Raw genomic sequence first — 19,727 nt, forward strand, 5'->3', positions numbered from 1 at the left:
AAACTAAGCATAAAATTAAAAAATGCTTAAGATTTTAGACAGTGACAGTCACATCTGTTCAAAATATTCAATAGATCCAGAGAAATAGGCAGCTGAAGTTGAGAGCAAATCTGGACTTTCCAGTATATACTGTATTTATTGGTGTATAACACTCACTTTTTTACCCTGAAATAGAGGGTAAATTGTGCCTGCGTGTTATACGCAGGGGGCTGTGGAAAGTTTTTTTTCCCTGAAACTTCCCTCTTAAAGTTAGGGTGCGTGTTTTACGCCGATAAATACGCTATATTGAGCTGCATCTATCGTTTTTTATTTTCTTGAACTTCCCTATTATTCCTGAGTGGTGGGCGTCTCACTCATCAATAGGAAAACTCAGGAGTAGGATGGGAACCAACCAAAGATGATTTTTCCATTAAGGCCTCATTCACACAGACCTTACAAAATACTGTTAGTTTTGTTCATAGAATTTAACAAAACATAATTTTGTTTTTGTTGCCACCTGTCAAGCATATCATTATCAAATTCCCCAGCCTAAAGCACACTGCTTTAGAACTCTAGAACTATAATTATGGGTGATGTTGGTTAGAAAACTGGAAACCATAAAGTAACAAGCCTAATTTAGGGTAGTACTTTTCTCTAAAGTTCTTCTGCATCTAGGGGTAAAATAATTATATATGTTTTTTATATATCAAATATAAATCTTTTATAAGTGAGCAGGGACAGTTGCAATCATTAAACAGTGTAAAATCTCGAAGTCCAGTTGGTTCACACTTCCTTCATACCAGGCATGATGATGTCATATAAAAGGTCAGTTTGACATTGAGCACAAAAGCATGTTGTTACTGTAAAAAAATGAAATATATTTAGGAAGGTTAATTAAATATTTCTTGTGCAAGATGATTAGAATCATAAATCAAGTAGTTAAGAGTTTATAATATTAATATGATAAAATAAATATGACAAAAGTCCTCTATCTGAAAATGTAATTACAAAAAAAAAAATCCATGAATAAATGACTAGGATCAAAGTAATCATCTAGTAAAGCTCCAGTTTAATCAGCAGTGTGGACATATGCATTGTTTAGCTAGACAAGTACAACAAACCAATCAGTTCTTGGAGATAGTTGAGTTGCAATAGTATAGTTAATGTGTTCCATTTTGAACTAATCAATATTGCCCTATGAAAAGTATTGCGATATTATGGGATTTTTAAGGTGCATATACTAGTAGATATAATTAAAGAGATACATTTAAAAGAAAAACATTTTATTTTAACATTGGTTAAAAAATGTTTAAACAATGTTTTACCGCAAATACATGTGGTACAGTCCTTATGGATTCAGCAAGGTTGACGTGGTTCCCAACAAATTGTGCCCTTAACCTGGGCTTCCTCAGGGGATGCTGTCCACTTAGAAGCAAAAGCCTTCAAATAGAAATTATTATATACTCTGGTATAAATATATGGCATTTTGGTAGGACAAAGAACAGCAACAACATCAATAAAAGTATACAAACAATAAAATATACATGTGCATATTCAGCTCAAAGATATTCCTACTCACCCAAGAATCTGAAATAAATATATCAATATACAATCAATGGGGATTCTACACATGCCACAGCAAGTCAGGGACTGCAGATAACAATAGGAGGCATTTAAGTACCAACTAAATGAATACAGTTGAACCTCGGATTATGAGCATAGTGCGTTCCAGGAGTATGCTCGTAATCCAAAGTACTTGCATATCAAAGCGAGTTTTCCCAATGAAGTTAATGGAAACAAAAATAATTTGTTCCACATTGACTTCAATGGGATGCAATACTGAATGCGGACAGAGGTGGGGGTGGGGGGGATACCGCCAGAGAGTGCCGAAACGGCCGAAAAGGCCCGACACTTGGGTTTATTTCATGCGCCCCTGTACCTCAGGCCAAATGAGGTACTGCAGGCAAATGTTCGACTTTTCTTGGCTCCTGCGTCCCCGTACCTCAAGCCAAATGAGGTACTGCAGGCCTATTTTCGTCTCTGCTCGGCTTCTGAGCCCCTGTAGCTCAGGCCAAATGAGGTACTGGAGGCCTATTTAGCTTGAATTCTGCTCGTCTTGCGAGTCAACACTCGCAAACCGAGTCAACACTTGCAAACCGAGTCAGAATTAAAAAAAAAATAGTTGCTCACAAAACACTCTTAAACCAAGTTACTCTTAAACTAGGGTCCCACTGTAGTAGAAAATAGTACAAAATATGGTTTGAAAAAGCTCGAAGCATCCAGGGACACAGAGTTTTCAGAGCAGGACAATCATATGTGGAACTAGACCGTCAGATATAAAAATGACTTAATTTGTATATGTTGGTAAGATAAACCATCATCCAAACATCCCCCTAACAGCAGGGGATAATAATAAAGAAGAACTATAACATTAGCGTTCAGTACAGAAAGAATCTTTCATTAAAAAAGAAGGGCTACTACCTGAAGCCCTGTGTGTGAGTGTGTCCTTGTATTTCCAGTAGATCTAATGGCCAGAACAAGCAGCCTTAAATACCCCCCACCCGGCCAGCAACCAGCACGGCCGGATGTGTATGAAAAGACTGCAATTGTAATTTCCCTTGTCCTCTGGGCGGCCGCTGGGTCCCAAAGCTTCCCTCCCAACTTGGTGAGATGGGAAAGAGGGACACATTATAGCACAAAGTATGCAGGCAAAGGACATGCGCGGGATGTGGGGGGAGAAGCCACCAGGGCTTGGTGCAGTGTTGTTATGTGTACATCGATTTCTGATCACTTTCATAAGCATTGCTGCTTGGTGTTGCTGACATGCAGTAAAATGAGAGCCTCATTTTGAAAGAAGGTAAAAGTGGGTGTCAGTACGCACAAGTTTCATTTGCATGAGATTAGCCAATGCCATCAAATTCTGCTTTTTTTTTTTTTTTTTTTTTTATCAAAAAGGTGTTTATTGGGCAAGTAAATAAACAACAATTTCCAATGTACAAGGACAAAAAAGAACCATTCAACGGCACAACATTGTTATGAAGACATTTGCCTCTCAAGCACCACATAACCACGTCAGATAGCACTCCAACCCCACACCGACACCGAGTGCATCGTTCTAGGTAGAGATACGGCACACATTACATTACCTCTTATAGACATTGCAAAATTCTGGACATCACACGCTCCGCTAGATGCTTGCTTAATACCTGTAAATCAGTGTCCTTAAATTTTTTTTTGGAGGGAAGGTAAACTTCCTATGTACAAAAAGTATCATTATTAGTAGTAGTCCTTTTAGGATGTTTGAGAGCATGTAACATGTTGTGCTGTACTAAGGATGTGTGCATGTGTAGACAGTCTGATTCAGAGATAAAGACAGATAGAACATGAAGCTTTAAATCATTCTCCAGTCAGCTTTTAACTAGATTTTAATCCTTCTTTTAAACAATACTTGATTTTTTATTCAGTGTTCTATTTTCAATCCTTTTTTACCGGGATGCTTTTTCAGTAGCAATTGCATGAAACTAATAATGATAAATTGAAAAAAGAATGAAAACGGAATGAAAGTGGACATTGCATTTATAATCTGCTCCCCACTGGCTACAAGCTAAGCAAATGGAAACCAGCAAGTTTCATTTGCAGTTTTTAAATGTGGAAGAAATTGCAGGAGAATGAAAACATAATGTGAATACCATTCCTGTGAAATAACAGAAAAAAAACATGTTATCCTGCTTTTAGAGAAACCAGCAGAATCATATATGAATTGAAAATGGAAGTGGAATCCTTGTACTCCCTACCCATTACATATTACATTAGATATTATATTTCCCTGTCTTGCGGGTGCTGCACTTACTGCACCTAATTAGCCATCATTGCTGATTGCAATGTATTTGCAATGTATTTGGTCAACAGGGCAGCATACTTGCTGTAAACAATTTAGGGCCAGATTCAAAGAAGAGATACGACGGCGTATCTCCTGATACGCCATCGTATCTCCTGATACGCCGTCGTATCTCTGAGATACGATTGTCGTATCTATGCGACTGATTCATAGAATCAGTCATGAATAGATAGCCCTAAGATCCGACAGTAACATCCGTAACTTGTGTTACACCGTTGGATCTTAGGCTGCAATTCTAGGCCGGCCGCTAGGTGGCGAGGCCATTGCGGTCGGCGTAGAATATGCAAATGACTGGTTACGGCGATTCACGAACGTCTGCGATGCCCGTCGATCTAAATTTACGTCGTTTCCGTAGCGATACGCGTCGTAAAGTTAAGGCTGCCTCCTAGGTGGTCTAAGCAATGTTAAGTATGGCCGTCGTTCCCGCGTCAAAATTTTAAATTTCACGTCGTTTGCGTAAGTCGTCCGTGAATGGCGCTGGATGCCATTTATGTTAACGTCAAACCAATGACGTCATTGCGACGTCATTTAGCGCAATGCACGTTGGGTAATTTGACGGACGGAGCATGCGCAGTACGCTCGGCGTGGGAACACGCCTAATTTAAATGGTGCCCGCCCCTTTTGAATAAGGCGGGCTTGCGCCAAGCGGATTTACGTTACACCGCCGCAAGTTTACAGGTAAGTGCTTTGTGAATCAGGCACTTACGCTGTAAACCTGCGGCGGTGTAACGTAAATGGGATACGTTACGCCGCCAATGCGCAACGTAATTCTTTCTGAATCTTGCCCTTAGCTTTTACTTTTTTACCTGGTGAACTGGCAAAGGGATCATTTTGATCTGTTATTTGTTGACCATTGTATGCATATAGGCAAATAATAAAAAAAAAACTAGCTGGCTGTGAAATGGTTTTAAGTAAGCAGAAAAAAGGCAGGGGTCTTGTTAGAATTTCTGGTGGCATTACAGGCATTAATACCTTATTTTGTAAAATGCATGATATTGCAAATGATTTAACTGCCATTGGTTCGGATGGGATAACTTTTTTGTAGTGTAATGTTCCCAAAGCACCTCCTCAGTGATACAGGTATGTAGCTTTTGGGGTGAGGAATTTAATTTAGTTTTTTTTCTTCCTAATCACAAAACGAAAAAACATTCTAAAACCAATTCATGAACATTAACCATATCCCGCACAGCTGCGTGAGCCATTGTATCTGTACATCGGCTCTTTAGGATGCTGTAGTAGGCGCTTGCAGCGTGTCCCTATAGCCGATGCGTGTACCTTGTGGGCACAATCCTCGCCGGACACCCACGATCGCTCGTGACAGAGTGAGAACCGGGATCTGTGTGTGTGTAAACACACAAATCCCGGTTCTGTCAGGGGAGAGGAGACAGATTGTGAGTTCCTACTAAGTAGGAACAACAATCTCTCTCTATCTTTAGTCAGCCACATTCCCCCCACAGTTAGAAGCACACATAAGAAACACAGTTAACTCCTTGATCGCCCCCTAGTGTTAACCCCTTCCCTGCCAGTGACATTTATACAGTAATCGGTTGCTATTTTTAGCTCTGATCACTGTATAAATGTCACTGGTCCCAAAAAAGTGTCAAAAGTGTCCAATGTGTCCGTCGCAATGTTGCAGTCCTGAAATAAATCACTGCCATTACTAGTAAAAATAAATAAATAAATAATAAAAATGCCATAAATCTATCCCCTATTTTGCAGATGCTATAACGTTTGTGCAAACCTTTAATATATGCTTATTGCGATTTTATTTATTTTTTACCAAAAAAATGTAGAAGATTACATACCGGCCTAAACTGATGAAGGATTTTTGTTTTTTAAATTGGGATATTTATTATAGCAAAAAGTACAAAATATAAAAAAAAAATCAAAATTGTCACTCTTTTTTAATTTATAATGCAAAACATAAAAACTGCAGAGGTGATCAAATACCACCAAAAGAAAGCTCTATTTGTGGGGAAAAAGGGACATCAATTTTGTTTAAGGCACAACATCGCACGACTGTGCAATTGTCAGTTAAAGCAATGCAGTGCCTTTAGCGCAAAAAAATGGCCTGGTCAGGAAGGGGGAAAATCCCTCCGGGGATAAAGTGGTTAAGAAAGCAAGAAGATTTGTGCAAGACAGTTGTAGGCCATTAAAAAAAAGACTGTAGGAAACAATCCATGACTTGATCTATAGTGGTGAGCATCAGGATCTTGGAGCAAGCAGTAGCAGCTCAACTCACAATCAGTGTGGTGTTTCCTATGTAAAGTGTGTATCAAACTGCAATAATAATACATGTGATTAATGCTTATTTAGATGTTATGATATTTACTATAAATTTTAAGTCACATGCCGCTGTTTATTGTTATTGTCCCATTTGCCAGAATAAGTGACAGTGACAAAAATTTTGACAACTCTACCTAAAAATGCCCTGCCTCCCCATCAAACTTTGCTTCTTCAGTGCTTGTGGTTTGAACGAACCATCCAAACAATCATAGATCCTCTATACTTTCCCAAGTCCAAGGTCAGTATCACCTTTTTCCAGGAAACCCATTACCATACTGACCATGTCCCTATACTTAGAAATAAGTACTACCCAACCAGGTTTCATAGTACCTATACTCATTCCAAATCATGCGGGGTATCTATCACATTCCACACATCTCTTTCCTATACACTGTCAGAGGTCTGCGCAGACCCAGAGGGTAGGTACTTATTGGTAAAACTGACTATCAATGGCAAACTATGTACATGCCTAACCAGGATCAGGTTGCTCATATCCTCCAATGTCTCCATAAAATTCTGGATTTTGCAAAAGAGTGATTTCTTGGCTTGAGGTTTTAATTGTATTTTGAACCCCTCGTGGGTACATCTGTGGGTCGAAGCTCTATTTCCTACTCATAATTGAATAGATTGAAGAAGTTTCTATTATGACATGAGGTGTAGAGGCTTTCTTATCTGATAGAGATTTCTCATTTTACTCCTCAGGCCCCGTACACACGACCAGTTTCCTCGGCAGAATTCAGCTTCCGACCGAGTTTCTGGCTGAATTCTGCCGAGGAAACTGGCCGTGTGTACACTTTCGGCCGAGGAAGCCGACGAGGAGCTCGACGAGGAAATAGAGAACATGTTCTCTATTTCCTCGTTGTTCTATGGGAGCTCTCGTCCCGCCGAGCTCCTCGGCGGCTTCAGGGCTGAACTGGCCGAGGAACTCGATGTGTTTGGCACGTCGAGTTCCTCGGCCGTGTGTACGAGGCATCAGCCCATAATTACTTCTTACGGATCAACTATTTTCCTGTGAATCTTTTTGCCCTGATCTTTCATCCACAGAGCAGTAATAGCAACTTATGTTCTGATCATGCCCAGTGTGCTTTTCCCTCTCCTTACCTGACTTATTTATGCAGGAATTGACTTGGTGTCTGAATGACTCCCTCCTCCGGGATGACTTTTGCTTGACTGAAATTTGACACACTATAGCTAACTTTCTCTACGATCACAAAATGATGATACTCCTGTTCCCTACAGTGGGAAGCGCTGAAATGCATGGTAATGGGGGTTATTGTAAGGCCCCGTACACACGACCGGATCTATCCGCTGGGATTGATCTGCGGATCAGTTCCAGTGAACAAATCCGGTCGTCTGTACAGCCTAGCGGAAATTTATCCACGGAGATTCCTCGGGCTGATCGATTTCAAGCGGATATAAATTTCTTAGCATGCTAAGAAATCTATCCGCTTGAATCGGCTCCAGCGGATTGATCCGGTGGTCTGTACAGACTCACCGGATCAATCCGTCCGCTCCCCTCCCTCGCATGCGTCATAATGATTCGACGCATGCGTGGAAGTACTTACCTTCCAGCGTCGCGCACGTCGCCGCGTCATCGTTGCGGCGACGGCGCGACACGTCACAGCGGATGAATTCCGCACGATTTGGATCCGATGGTGTGTACACGCCATTGGATCCAAATCCGGAGGAGGAATCTCCGCTGGAAAAAGATCCGGCGGATCGTTTCCAGCGGAGATCCGGTGGTGTGTACGTGGCCTTAAACATGGCTTGAGACTTAAGAAAGACAGTCTTCCTGTACCAAAAATGTATCATCCTGTATGGTCACATTATAAAAAGCTCATGAACGCAACCAATCCTCCACTACCATGCTTGCACTGTTTAAAGCCAGACTTTTGGAACTCTTATGCCGCGTACACACGATCAGTCCATCCGATGAGAATGGACCGATGGACTGTTTTCATCGGTTAACCGATGAAGCTGACTGATGGTCCGTTGTGCCTACACACCATCGGTTAAAAAAACGATCGTGTCAGAACGCGGTGATGTAAAATACAACGACGTGCTGAAAAAAACGAAGTTCAATGCTTCCAAGCATGCGTCGACTTGATTCTGAGCATGCATGGGTTAAATTTAAAGCAAGTTGGCTTTTTTTTAACCGATGGTTAAATAACCTATGGGACCCACACACAATCGGTTTTGACCGATGAAAATGGTCCATCAGACCGTTGTCCTCTGTTTAACCTATCGTGTGTATGAGGCCTTAGAACAGAAAACCATGACCATTAGGGATAGGCTGCTCAAACTGTATTATGTTGAAGCTAATAAGCTGGGGTTACTTGCCAGAGAATTACATGCCAAAAATACCCTTGCCTCTATTCCAAATATGAAGTGTTCAGTGTTCACCCACCATCCCAAAGAAATTAATGATCCGTTTCCATCATTTTATGATGACCTATACAATTGTCTCTCTTGTTCTTCTGATGTGTCACAAGTAGGGATGAGCCGAACACCCCCCCCCCCCCGGTTCGGTTTGCAGTAGAATATGCGAACAGGCGAACATGAATAAAATACTAATAATAACTTGCAAAATATCAACCAAGTCGCTCTCTTCAGTCCTTCCAAGACCTCCTGCTCTATAGCTCCCTTGTCACCACCTCCCATGCTCGCCTCCAGGATTTCTCCTGAGCTTCTCCCATCCTTTGAAACTCACTACCCCAATTTGTCCAACAGTCTCCTAGTCTATCCATCTTTAGACGATCCCTGAAAACCCTTCTCTTTAAAGAAGCCTATCCTGCTTCTAATACACTGTTTTTTACTTTCTCCATCAGCTCAATCCCCCCGGCTATTAACCTTTGTATCAGTTGACCTTCCCTCTTAGATTGTAAGCTCTAATGAGCAGGGCCCTCTGATTCCTCTGGTACCAAATTGTATTGTAACTGTAATGTCTGCCTTTGTTTCGTAAAGCGCTGTGCAAACTGTTGGCGCTACATAAATCCTATATAATAATTTGAAGTGGAACCCTTATCGCCCTCTCTAGATTACTAACCACTTGTCATAACCCCTCTAGTGCATGGTTGGAGTATACACAGCTGTAACCTTAATTGGGAAAATGGTCTTTGATTAAATCCTTGACAAGATCTGGTACGGACTTTGAGGCAGTCATATCTTTATCCACCTCCATTTCAGTCAAAGTGGGAACAAGAGCTACAAGTGTCAACAGAGCATATGACTGGGACAAAATACTGACAATCTCTTACAAAATGTTATTCTCTTCCAATGCGCAAGAGCATGATTATTGTATTCTATCTAGGTGATATTTTACACAAAATTGATCCCTCTGTTTCTGATACATGTTGGCGATGTTTGCAAGGTCCTGGCACCATGACCCACATTTGGAGTACATGTCTGAAAATTCTCTTCAGACATTTTATTACTGCGGCCTGCTTCATCATAGCTAGACACTGGGGGGGTGTACAGAAGTTCCATCATTAGACAAATGGGCTTGTGAAATGGACAGTGTTGATCATGCAGAGCATATGAACGCACGGGAAGAGGACACATCTGAATTGTATAAACACACGTGGATGGCATGTACCTATGGCTGATATTCTTCCAATTTTATCTAATTTGTTTCTACAATACTGTAAAGGCCTCATCGACTCCAATGAACTCCAATGGGTATCTTGCCCCTCCATGCCCTTCCCTCCCTTTATCTCTCTCCCTCTTCCTTGCCTTTCCTTGATTCTCCTGCCTTGCTTCTTTTTCCTCTTCTTTCTTATGTATAAATAGTAATACATTGCTGATGGAATTGGCATCTCTGAATGGCCTCGGTGTCACCTGTATTTACACTCTATCAATGTTCTTATACGAACAAAACACCTCTGGCTAGTTACTTTTTTAGCCTTTCGTGGGCTCTGGTACAGAACTAGATTAATTTGAATACATCCTTGAATATGCTGATTATTGTGCCCTTGTTATGTTATGTTGACATTATTTTCCTTTATTGTTGTGCCTTATGTAGCACTACCCCCAAAGGAGCTGCTGGTTTGATTTGGTTCTACGCTCTGGCTATCAACCCCTGAAACTGTTTTGAACCCTCCCTTGGCACAACTGGTATCAGTAAAGATTGTGGACCCCAATAGATGTTGGGGAGCACAATATTTTATCACTCTACAGTAAATATTTAAACAAATGGTTACCTTGTATTGCACTGATCCCCAGGATGACAGATGGACTTCACACAGATTTACCTTAACCAATGGGATTTTACTTGGTAAGCATAAAAAAAAACAAAGGAACAAAAGTAAACAATAGTGGACTACTTACAGGGCCCTATAAGAGTCAAGAATAGTGGTAACAAATATATGAAGGTTAAATTATAACAATAATGAAGACATGTGTAAGTGCACAGCAAAGAGATTCTTTCTGCAAGATATTCACACCAAAGCACCTCTCAGCCAGGCCTCACCCAGCTCTTTCTGATAACAAATGCTGTGCAGCTTAATATAATCAATTTCTTAGTTAAAGAGTACGTATAGATATTAACAGTTTACTTTACCTAACAGACAGTCTTTAAATAATGTAATTCACTAATGTAGTTTGGTTGATCAGACCAAATGTTAATATGATCGTTCTGAGTTTCTCATGCGTGTTTTAGTTGCATGCGTTGGTGCACTATGGTTTATTTGTAATCCAACACTGGGACAAATAACTGATGAAAGAAATCAGGTAGTCAAACCACAATTGCGAGTTTAAATGATCCACCCTCCTGCAATACAGTCAGTATGCTTGGGCAGGTGCCTGGCTCACCCAACCAAATCAGGCCTTGTCCTTCCCAATGGCTCCATCTGCGAACTCCAATCCACAGTCGTTCCGGCACCGACAGTCTCCGGTTCTCATACAGGTCACCATTGCACTGGGACACCGTCCGATCACTCTGTCAGGGATCCTCTCTCTTCCGATGGTGATCCACACAGGCATGGATAGGCCTCAAGACTCTGGCCCAGATTTCTAGAGAGACACCTCACACAGGCGCCCTCCTGGGTTAAGGAGGCGGTCCAGAGAGGGCGCGCCAAACACGTCCTCCTCCTTAAATTACCTCCCCCAGCCGGATGTGTGGGGTGCAAAGCATTCTGGGATTGCACCATTGCTCTCTGGGTATTGTAGTCTATCCATTAACCAGAGCAACGGAGTCTTTATCTCCTTGTACTTTGTTTCCCAACATTCCTGGTTGTACCAGTGCAAAACCAAATAGAAGGTGGCCATCCAACAATTGACCACTGGAGGGAGCTGGATTCCTTCCATATCTGTAAATGGTAGTCTTTGAATCACATAGAAAGTGATACCTTGCTACACACTCCCCCCACTCAAAAATCTTTGGTCCTCCAAAGATAGTAACAGTTCATAACCTGGTACATGCAGAGAAAACTTGGTTAGTATAAATAAGGCATAAGACAAGTCATATTTGTATAAGAACCAGGCAGAGGAACCCCCCACCAAGCTTCGGAGATGAGGTTGCCCTGCCTGTAGGCCATATGATCTGGTGCAGCCCAACCAGATGTGAGCCAGGGTTGCCCTCCACTAAATTTACAGTGGATGGACCAGACATATCAGCTGTCCTTCTGGAGATGAATACCGCCTCTTCAGAGCATTCACCCAGTTGGCTGTAAGTCATTTTTTTCAGGCACGCAAAGTTCCTCTTCTTCTGGAGGAGCTACTTCTTCTCTTGGAGATTCTTTTTTGGAGGCACCTGCTTCTTCTTCTTCTTCTTCTTCTTCTTCTTCTTCTTCTTCTTCTTCTTCTGGAACTTCTTCCGGAGCTTCTGCCTCTTCTTCTGACCAAGTCGGTGTTAGTCCCAATGATGATGGAATTTTTTTCAGCTCCCGGTGGGCGAGCAAAGACTACTGCCAAAGTGTCAAAAGTTTCTGTCTCTCCTGCCACTGAGGGGTCAAAGGTTAGCTTAATTGGCAGGTAACCATCATAAGGGAAATTCCCCATATCTCCAGCTCTTCCAGCTTGCACAGTGGTAGGTGTTTTAGGTGTCTATCATAAAAGTCTCTATATATGAGAGTCACTTGGGCTCCAGTGTCAAGAAGGCCCTTGGTGTAGATTCCTTCTACTTGAATTGAAACTGAAGGGGAGGGCCCCACTAACTTGGCAAGACATTTCTTTTGAGGGACCTTCTTGTTTGGTTCTGCTATCTATACCCTTACTCCTTTCTTTTTTTTACTTATATTTCACGCATATGTGATGTACTCCATACAATATGCATTCTTGGATATAGTTCATGCTGGCCTCTGATGTTTGTAATACATGCAAACTTTAAATAAACCAGTTTAAATGTAAAAATACCTCCCCTCCCCCCAACATTTTGAAAACATTTTAAAATACATACTCAGAACTATGGACAGTGGACATACCGCAATCCCAGCCATCACCTAACACTAGAGGAACTACAACTTTATTTTTTTTTATTTTTTATTTACAATTTAACTGTGGCTTGGTATAACAATTTCCAACAACACAATATAAACATAATGGCCCAGAATCACGTAGAGCGGCGTACATTTGTGCAGGCGTAGCGCATCTCATATGCGCTATGCCAACTTAACATAGAGAGGCAAGAACAGTATTCACAAAGCACTTGCTCCCTACATTGCGGCGGCGTAGCGTAAATTGGTCGGCGTAAGCCCGCCTAATTCAAAGTAGGAAGGAAGTGGGTGTGATCCATTTAAATGATGCGTGACCCCATGCAAATGAAGGGCCGAACAAATGGTGCATGCGCGCGCACGCTCAGAATCACGTCGAATATACTCCCTAAGATACGACGGCTCAATGCCTACGACGTGAACGTAACCTACACCCAGCCCTATTCACGTACGACTTACGTAAACGACGTAAAATACGGGGGCTTTTCCCTGGTCCATACCCTGACATGACTTACACCTGCTTTATGAGGCTTAACTTTACGCCGGACGTACGCCTTACGTAAACGGAGTAAATTACTGCGACGGGCGTAAGTAAGTTCGTGAATCGGTGTATCTCGCTCATTTACATATTCGACACGTAAATCAATGGAAGCGCCCCTTGCAGCCAGCGTAAATATGCGCCCAAGATATGACGGCGTAGGAAACTTACGTCGGTCGTATGAAGCCAAAATTCAGGCGTATCTTACTTGCAGAATCAGGCGCATAGATACGACGGCGCATCCATGCACTTACGCAGCGTATCAGTTTATACGTTGGCGTAAGTGCTTTCAGAATCCGGGCCAATGAATATTACTTGCTAATGTTAATGGATTTGCTCTGACTGTCATTTACAGTGTTCAGTCTCATAGGGCCAGATTCACAAAAGAGATATGACGGCGTATCTCCTGATACGCCGTCGTATCTCTGTTTCTATCTATGCGACTGATTCATAGAATCAGTTACGCATAGATATCCATAAGATCCGACAGGTGTAATTGTTTTACACTGTTGGATCTTAGGATGCAGTACCGCGGCCGCCGCTGGGGGGAGTTTGCGTCGTAAACCAGCGTCGGGTATGCAAATTAGGAGTTACGGCGATCCACGACGGATTTTCGCGTTCGCTACGTCGCCGCTAGTCTAGTTTCCCGTCGCAAAGTTAGTCGTCGTTTTTGGTGCCTTAACTTTACACATCAATCGTATTGCTGTATAAAGTATGGCCGTCGTTCCCGCGTCGGAATTTAAAAATGAACGTCGTTTGCGCAAGCCCTGGGAATACAGAATTACGCTACGCGCGTCGCCGTTCGAAAAAATGACATCACTGCGCGCAAAGCACAACGGGAATTGCCAAACGGAACATGCGCAGTAGGTCCGGCGCGGGAGCGCGCCTAATTTAAATGGCACACGCCCATTTGAATTGGCCCGCCTTGCGCCGGACGTATTTACGATACACCGCCGCAAGTTTCCAGGTAAGTGCTTTGTGGATCGGGCACTAAAACTGGAAACTTGCGGCGGTGCAACGTAAACGGGTTACGTTACACGGCCGCAAATGTATGTGAATCTGGCCCATAGTTCTTTTTTCCTACTTGAAGAATTCTTTACTTTATTGCTCACAATTTTTTTGGCAATGGATAAATATAACATGCTAAATCTGTTCTACAGTTGCATTATATTATATATGTAAATATTACTGTCTACAATATGAAAACTGTTATTTATTTTACATTATTCATTGAATTGCAAATGCCTACATATTTTACTCATTTTCAAATGATATATGCCATGTCTATGTATTCTTTGGGGTATATTTAAAAAACAGTGAATGTGACACCAAGACATTTACTGTAGGTATACCTTCCTGGTGCATTGGGTTTTAAATTACAGTGACTGTCTAGTAACACTTAAAAAATATGCTCCTTAGGGTCACAATTACTTACCTACCCCACTTTTTCCTACAGACGCAAGCACTTTTTTGTTTTATCCGGAATGTCACATGTGTGTCACGTCAAGTCATGTAATGGTAACTTCTATTTAAATGTAAGCAGGACACTGTCACTACGCAAGCAATGAGTCAAAGTGCTACGCAGCTTACCCTAAACTTCCTACTACATTGTTATCACAGCCACCTTTGCTGCCCCCTGTATAGCACCTCTGCTCCCTCTGGTAGCTATCACAGACTCTGCTGCTCTTTCATCTCAGCTACACCCCAGCATCACCTGTAAACTCTGTTTCCTTTCTACTGCGCCTGCAGCCCTGCCGCACCTATGCTGCTACCACACTCTGTTGCATCTGTTGCATCTTTGCTGCACCTGCATTCTCCAATGCATCTCCTCTGCACTTGCAGCCCTACTGTGCCTCTGCATCTACCACAGACTCAGTTGGGTCTTCGCTCCACACACAGTGCTTCTGCACCTCAGCTACACCATCAGTCTCTGCTTCATCCCCAGTTTGGGTTTATGCTACTTCACCCCAGAACCAGAACTTTATACAGCAACTACAATTTTAAACTTGGCTATGCTATCTCGGCATCAACTACCTTCAGAATCATCCCTGCTTCCAACTGCACGATGACCTCATGTTCCAGCTCCTAATTACCTGGGACCAACCTCTTCCTCATCTTTGAGTACCTGTTGAGTGACCTGAGGGTAGCTTGCAGCTAAGCCCAAATTCCCATGAGGGGGTCTCCCATGCCAGATACCTCTTAGACTCCACTCCCAGGGAAAGCAGCTGCATCAAAGAGCAGGGTCTACATCTCGGATCAGGAAACTTAAGCAATATAATAACAATTCCATGTTGCAATTATCCAAATGATTGGAAAAAAAGATGCCTGGTTGTATTATCATATTCACTATATCCTTAATAGCTATATACTATACTATAGCTTAATATATGTTGCCCTATCCTACTTTTTGCTACTTTCCTCTTACTTATTACACCTTCATTTTCACTTTTTGAAATGGCTGATAACATAAGAAGAAAGAATGGGTATGCAACGTCATATACCTCTTGAAGAGCAAAGCTGTATTTTGGATAATGCAGGGCCAGATATGATCCCTTCCACTACATCTTCAATGCTGTCTGGGACTTAAACACTGGGCACCTGTTAGTTTTGCATATGTTTCTGTGCATGCACAGAACAGATTTGCAGTCTAATAGCTTCTACATGCAAAAAATTGAAACACGAACAGTTCGGCTCACCTGAAAGGCCTAGTTCAGCTCATGATGATCATTCCAGGAATGCTTAGAAAACTCTGTTTTGAACAGTGGTGAAAATGTATTACGAAATCTAAACCTGTACATTTCTGCCCAACATAAATGAAATCTCTTTAAATTGTAGTTTCTTTCATATATATTTATATATATATATATATATATATATATATATATATATATATATATATATATATATATATATATAAGAATTGGCACTCTTTAGTTCTTGATCTTATCAGTTGGCTGTGGTAAAACAAGGTTTACTGTTTTTTTTAACTGTAACATCTATTTTTGGATTGTAAATGCTTTGTAGATTTGACATAATCAAGTTCAACAGCACAAAGTTAATTATGATGAATTAAAGCAAGCTCTAAAGGCTGAATAGCACTACTAGCCCCTGTAATAGCATTAGTATTTTCTAACAGAGATACAAGAGTGAAATAATAAATGATGAGAAGGAAAAGCAACTGAGTCTGATGTATAAAATCAATTGAAATAATATACAGGCACAATTTAATGGGATATCAGCTAAATGATTCCATAAAACTGTGCAGTAATTTAGTGGGTAGATCAAGATGATGGATTTTTGTATGATATATAGGCAGACACTCTATTGACCTATAGCACTGACATTAGTGTGTTTGGTTATATACAGTAACAAAAAAATATATAAAAATGTAATAATAATATACAGTATATATATAGACATACAGTCATGGCTAAATATATTGGCACCCCCGCATTTTTGTCAGATAATGCACCACTTCGCCCAGCAAAGTGTTCTAATTACAAATGTTTAGGCATGCTTGTGTTTATTTTGTTTGTATTGTATGACACAAAAAAAGTAGAGAAACAAAAAGCCAAATGTGAAATATTCCACACAAAACTCCAAAAATGGACTGGACAAAATTATTGGCACCCTCAATTTAATGTTTGGTAGCACACTCCTTGGAAAAAATAACTGAAATGAATCGCTTCCTGTAACCATCAATATGTTTCTTACACCGCTCTACTGGAATTTTGGACCACTCTTTCATCTAATGCTCCAGGTCTCTCAGATTAGAAGGGTTCCCTTTCCCAATAGCTGTTTTGAGATCTCTCTACAAGTGATCTATGGGATTTAGATTTGACTCATTGCTGGTACTCTCCAGTGCTTTGACTTAAAACATTTGTGGGTGCTTTTTTGTGATGTGTGCTTTGGTTCACTGTCCTGATGTAAGACCCATGACCTCTGACGGAGACTGAATTTTCTGACACTGGGCCTTAAATTGCACCCTAGAATTCTTTAGTAGTCTTCAGATTCAATAATACCACACAGTCAAGACATCCAGTGCCTAACGTAGCAAAGCAACCCCAAAACATCAGTGAACCTCCACCATGTTTGATTGCAGGGACTGTACCAAAAAGCTGTAATTTTGTTACATTTGTTCACAGAACATTCTTCCAAAAGGATTTTGGCTTCCTCAGGTACATTTTGGAAAACTTTTTGATACATTTTTCTCTTTCATCCACGCCCAGGAAGATTACACTGCCATGGGCTGTAAACGTCTTAACAATGTTGCGTACAGTGGACACAGGAACATTAAGATCTCTGGAGATGGACTTGAACCTTGAGCTTGTCAATGCTTTTCCCCAAATTCTGTTCTCAAATCCTCCGACAAATCTTTGCTGCTCTTTCTCTTCACCATACTCGGCGTGGCACACAGGGACACACAATAGAAAGGTTGAACTTCCCCTTTATAGTGCCGTTGTACGTGTTGTATGTCACCGAGCTGTGAACGTGTGTATTCAAGGCAGGCTTGAGAGGAATCACGACAAATCACGTAGAGAATTTTTTTTCCATGACATGAATAATGGTCGTGTGTACGCGGCATCAGCCTCTTATGTACCTAATTTTTTACATTTTTGTTTTTGTTTTTAAAGAAAGGTTAAAGGTTTAAAGTTTATTTTTTAAGAAAGACAGACTGTGCGTGTGCTGTACATGGAAAGAAATAGTTATATTTTAAAAGTGTTTTCTCCCACGGATCTTCTGTTTTCTTGTAGAAAAGCAATCCCTCTTTGCAGGGTTCTCTCTCTGTGACTCCTCTGGACATTGCATCAATTACTGTGCACATTATAAGAGGAATATTTCATACTGGATGTCATTTCTGATATTAAAATTGACTGGGTTGATACAAGAAATGGAAAATTAATTGGACTAGTGTTAATATGGGGTTATTGTAGCAAATCACAACAGAACTTTAAGCTAGGGTGTAAGACAAACGCTGTAGTGGTTATAGTCTGCAGTAAAATGCAATATATGGTTGTTATGAAGTATAATAATCATATTTCATTAACAAGGGAAATTGTGAAAGGTAAGATTGATGTCAACAATCTGCTGCCTGAGGCATCAATTAAAATGTTACTTTCCTCTGCCTGTTCCTTGGAATAAGAGCCACAATCAAGTAAACATAAGCACTGTGTACCTTAAGAAAAAGTCTCGTCATTTGAACCATACTTCATGTTCATGTAGATCCTACTCTTTCCACATGTTACATATTGCTTGCATGGGTCATTGCAGCAATGACGTTGGACATACAGTATCTCACAAACGTGACTACACCCCTCACATTTTTTGTAAATATTTTAATATATTTTTTCATGTGACAACACTGAAGAAATTACACTTTGCTACAATGTAAAGTAGTTAGTGTACAGCTTGTATAACAGTGTAAATTTGCTGTCCACTCAAAATAACTCAACACAGAGCCATTAATGTCTAAACCACCGGCAACAAAAGTGAGTGCACCCCTAAGTGAAAATGTCCAAATAGGGCCCAAAGTGTCACTATTTTGTCTTTCCACCATTATTTTCAAGCACTGCCTTAACCCTCTTGGCATTATTATTATTCCTTTAAATATTGTGCCTGGGGGGTCCCCTTAGTCTGCATATAAAGTGATGCATATGTGCAATGCATATGACATGCCGCAGCAATAATGACCTTTCTAAAGGAAACAAAATATATTTAAACTCTCAGCAATATAGATGAGAAATCTATGAAGAAAACAACATGGGGTCCCCCCCCAAGTCCATATGAGGCCATTCAGGTCTGGTATGGATTATAAGGGGAACTCCATGCCCAAACATTTTTTAATTGGTGTGGGGACCCCCCAAAATCCAAGCCAGACACTTATCTGAGCATGAAGCTTGGCAGATCAGGATGAGGGGAATGAGCAAGTGTTCCCCCCTCCTGAACCATACCAGGCCACATTCCATCAACATGGGGGGTGGGTGCTTTGGGGCAGGGGGGGCTCTGTGCCCCCACCCCAAAGCATCTTGTTCTCATGTTGATGGGGACAAGGACCTCTTCCCGACAACCCTGGGCGGTGGTTGTCTGGGTCTGTAGGTGGGGGACTTATTGGACATTTTACCCTTACCCATTCACCAAAAAAAGTGTCAAAGTGACTTCACATGGTGGCCCAGCCCGTGCCTATATAAGAGCTGTCAAAGTGAAAAGACAGCAGTCATCAGGAGGCCTCCCATGGAGGCTGAGCTTTTTTTTTTGTGATTGAAGATGGATGTACACTTTTTTTTTCTTTTTTAACCACTTCAGCCCTGGAGGATTTGACTGTCCAATGACCGCGCCATTTTTTGCAATTCGGTACTGTGTCGCTTTAACTGACAATTGCGTGGTCGTGCGACGTTGCACCCGAATACAATTGAGATATTTATTTTCCCATAAATAGAGCTTTCTTTTGGTGGTATTTGATCACCTCTGCGGTTTATATTTTTTGCGCTATAAACAAAAAAAGATCGTCAATTTTGAAAAAAAGCTACATTTTTTACTTTTTGCTTTAATAAATAGCCCCAAAAATATATTTAAAAATAATTTTTTCCTCAGTTCAGGC

General features: G+C 41.1%; 1 protein-coding gene across 2 annotated transcripts in view; it reads left to right on the forward strand.

Annotated features, from left to right (window-relative positions):
* SNTG1 (syntrophin gamma 1) overlaps positions 1 to 19,727 on the forward strand; it is a 795,295-nt gene that overhangs the window by 283,459 nt on the left and 492,109 nt on the right. The gene's annotated exons all lie outside the window — the stretch shown is intronic.

This window comes from Rana temporaria, chromosome 5 (genome assembly GCF_905171775.1).
Source record: "Rana temporaria chromosome 5, aRanTem1.1, whole genome shotgun sequence".
Lineage (NCBI taxonomy): Eukaryota > Metazoa > Chordata > Amphibia > Anura > Ranidae > Rana > Rana temporaria.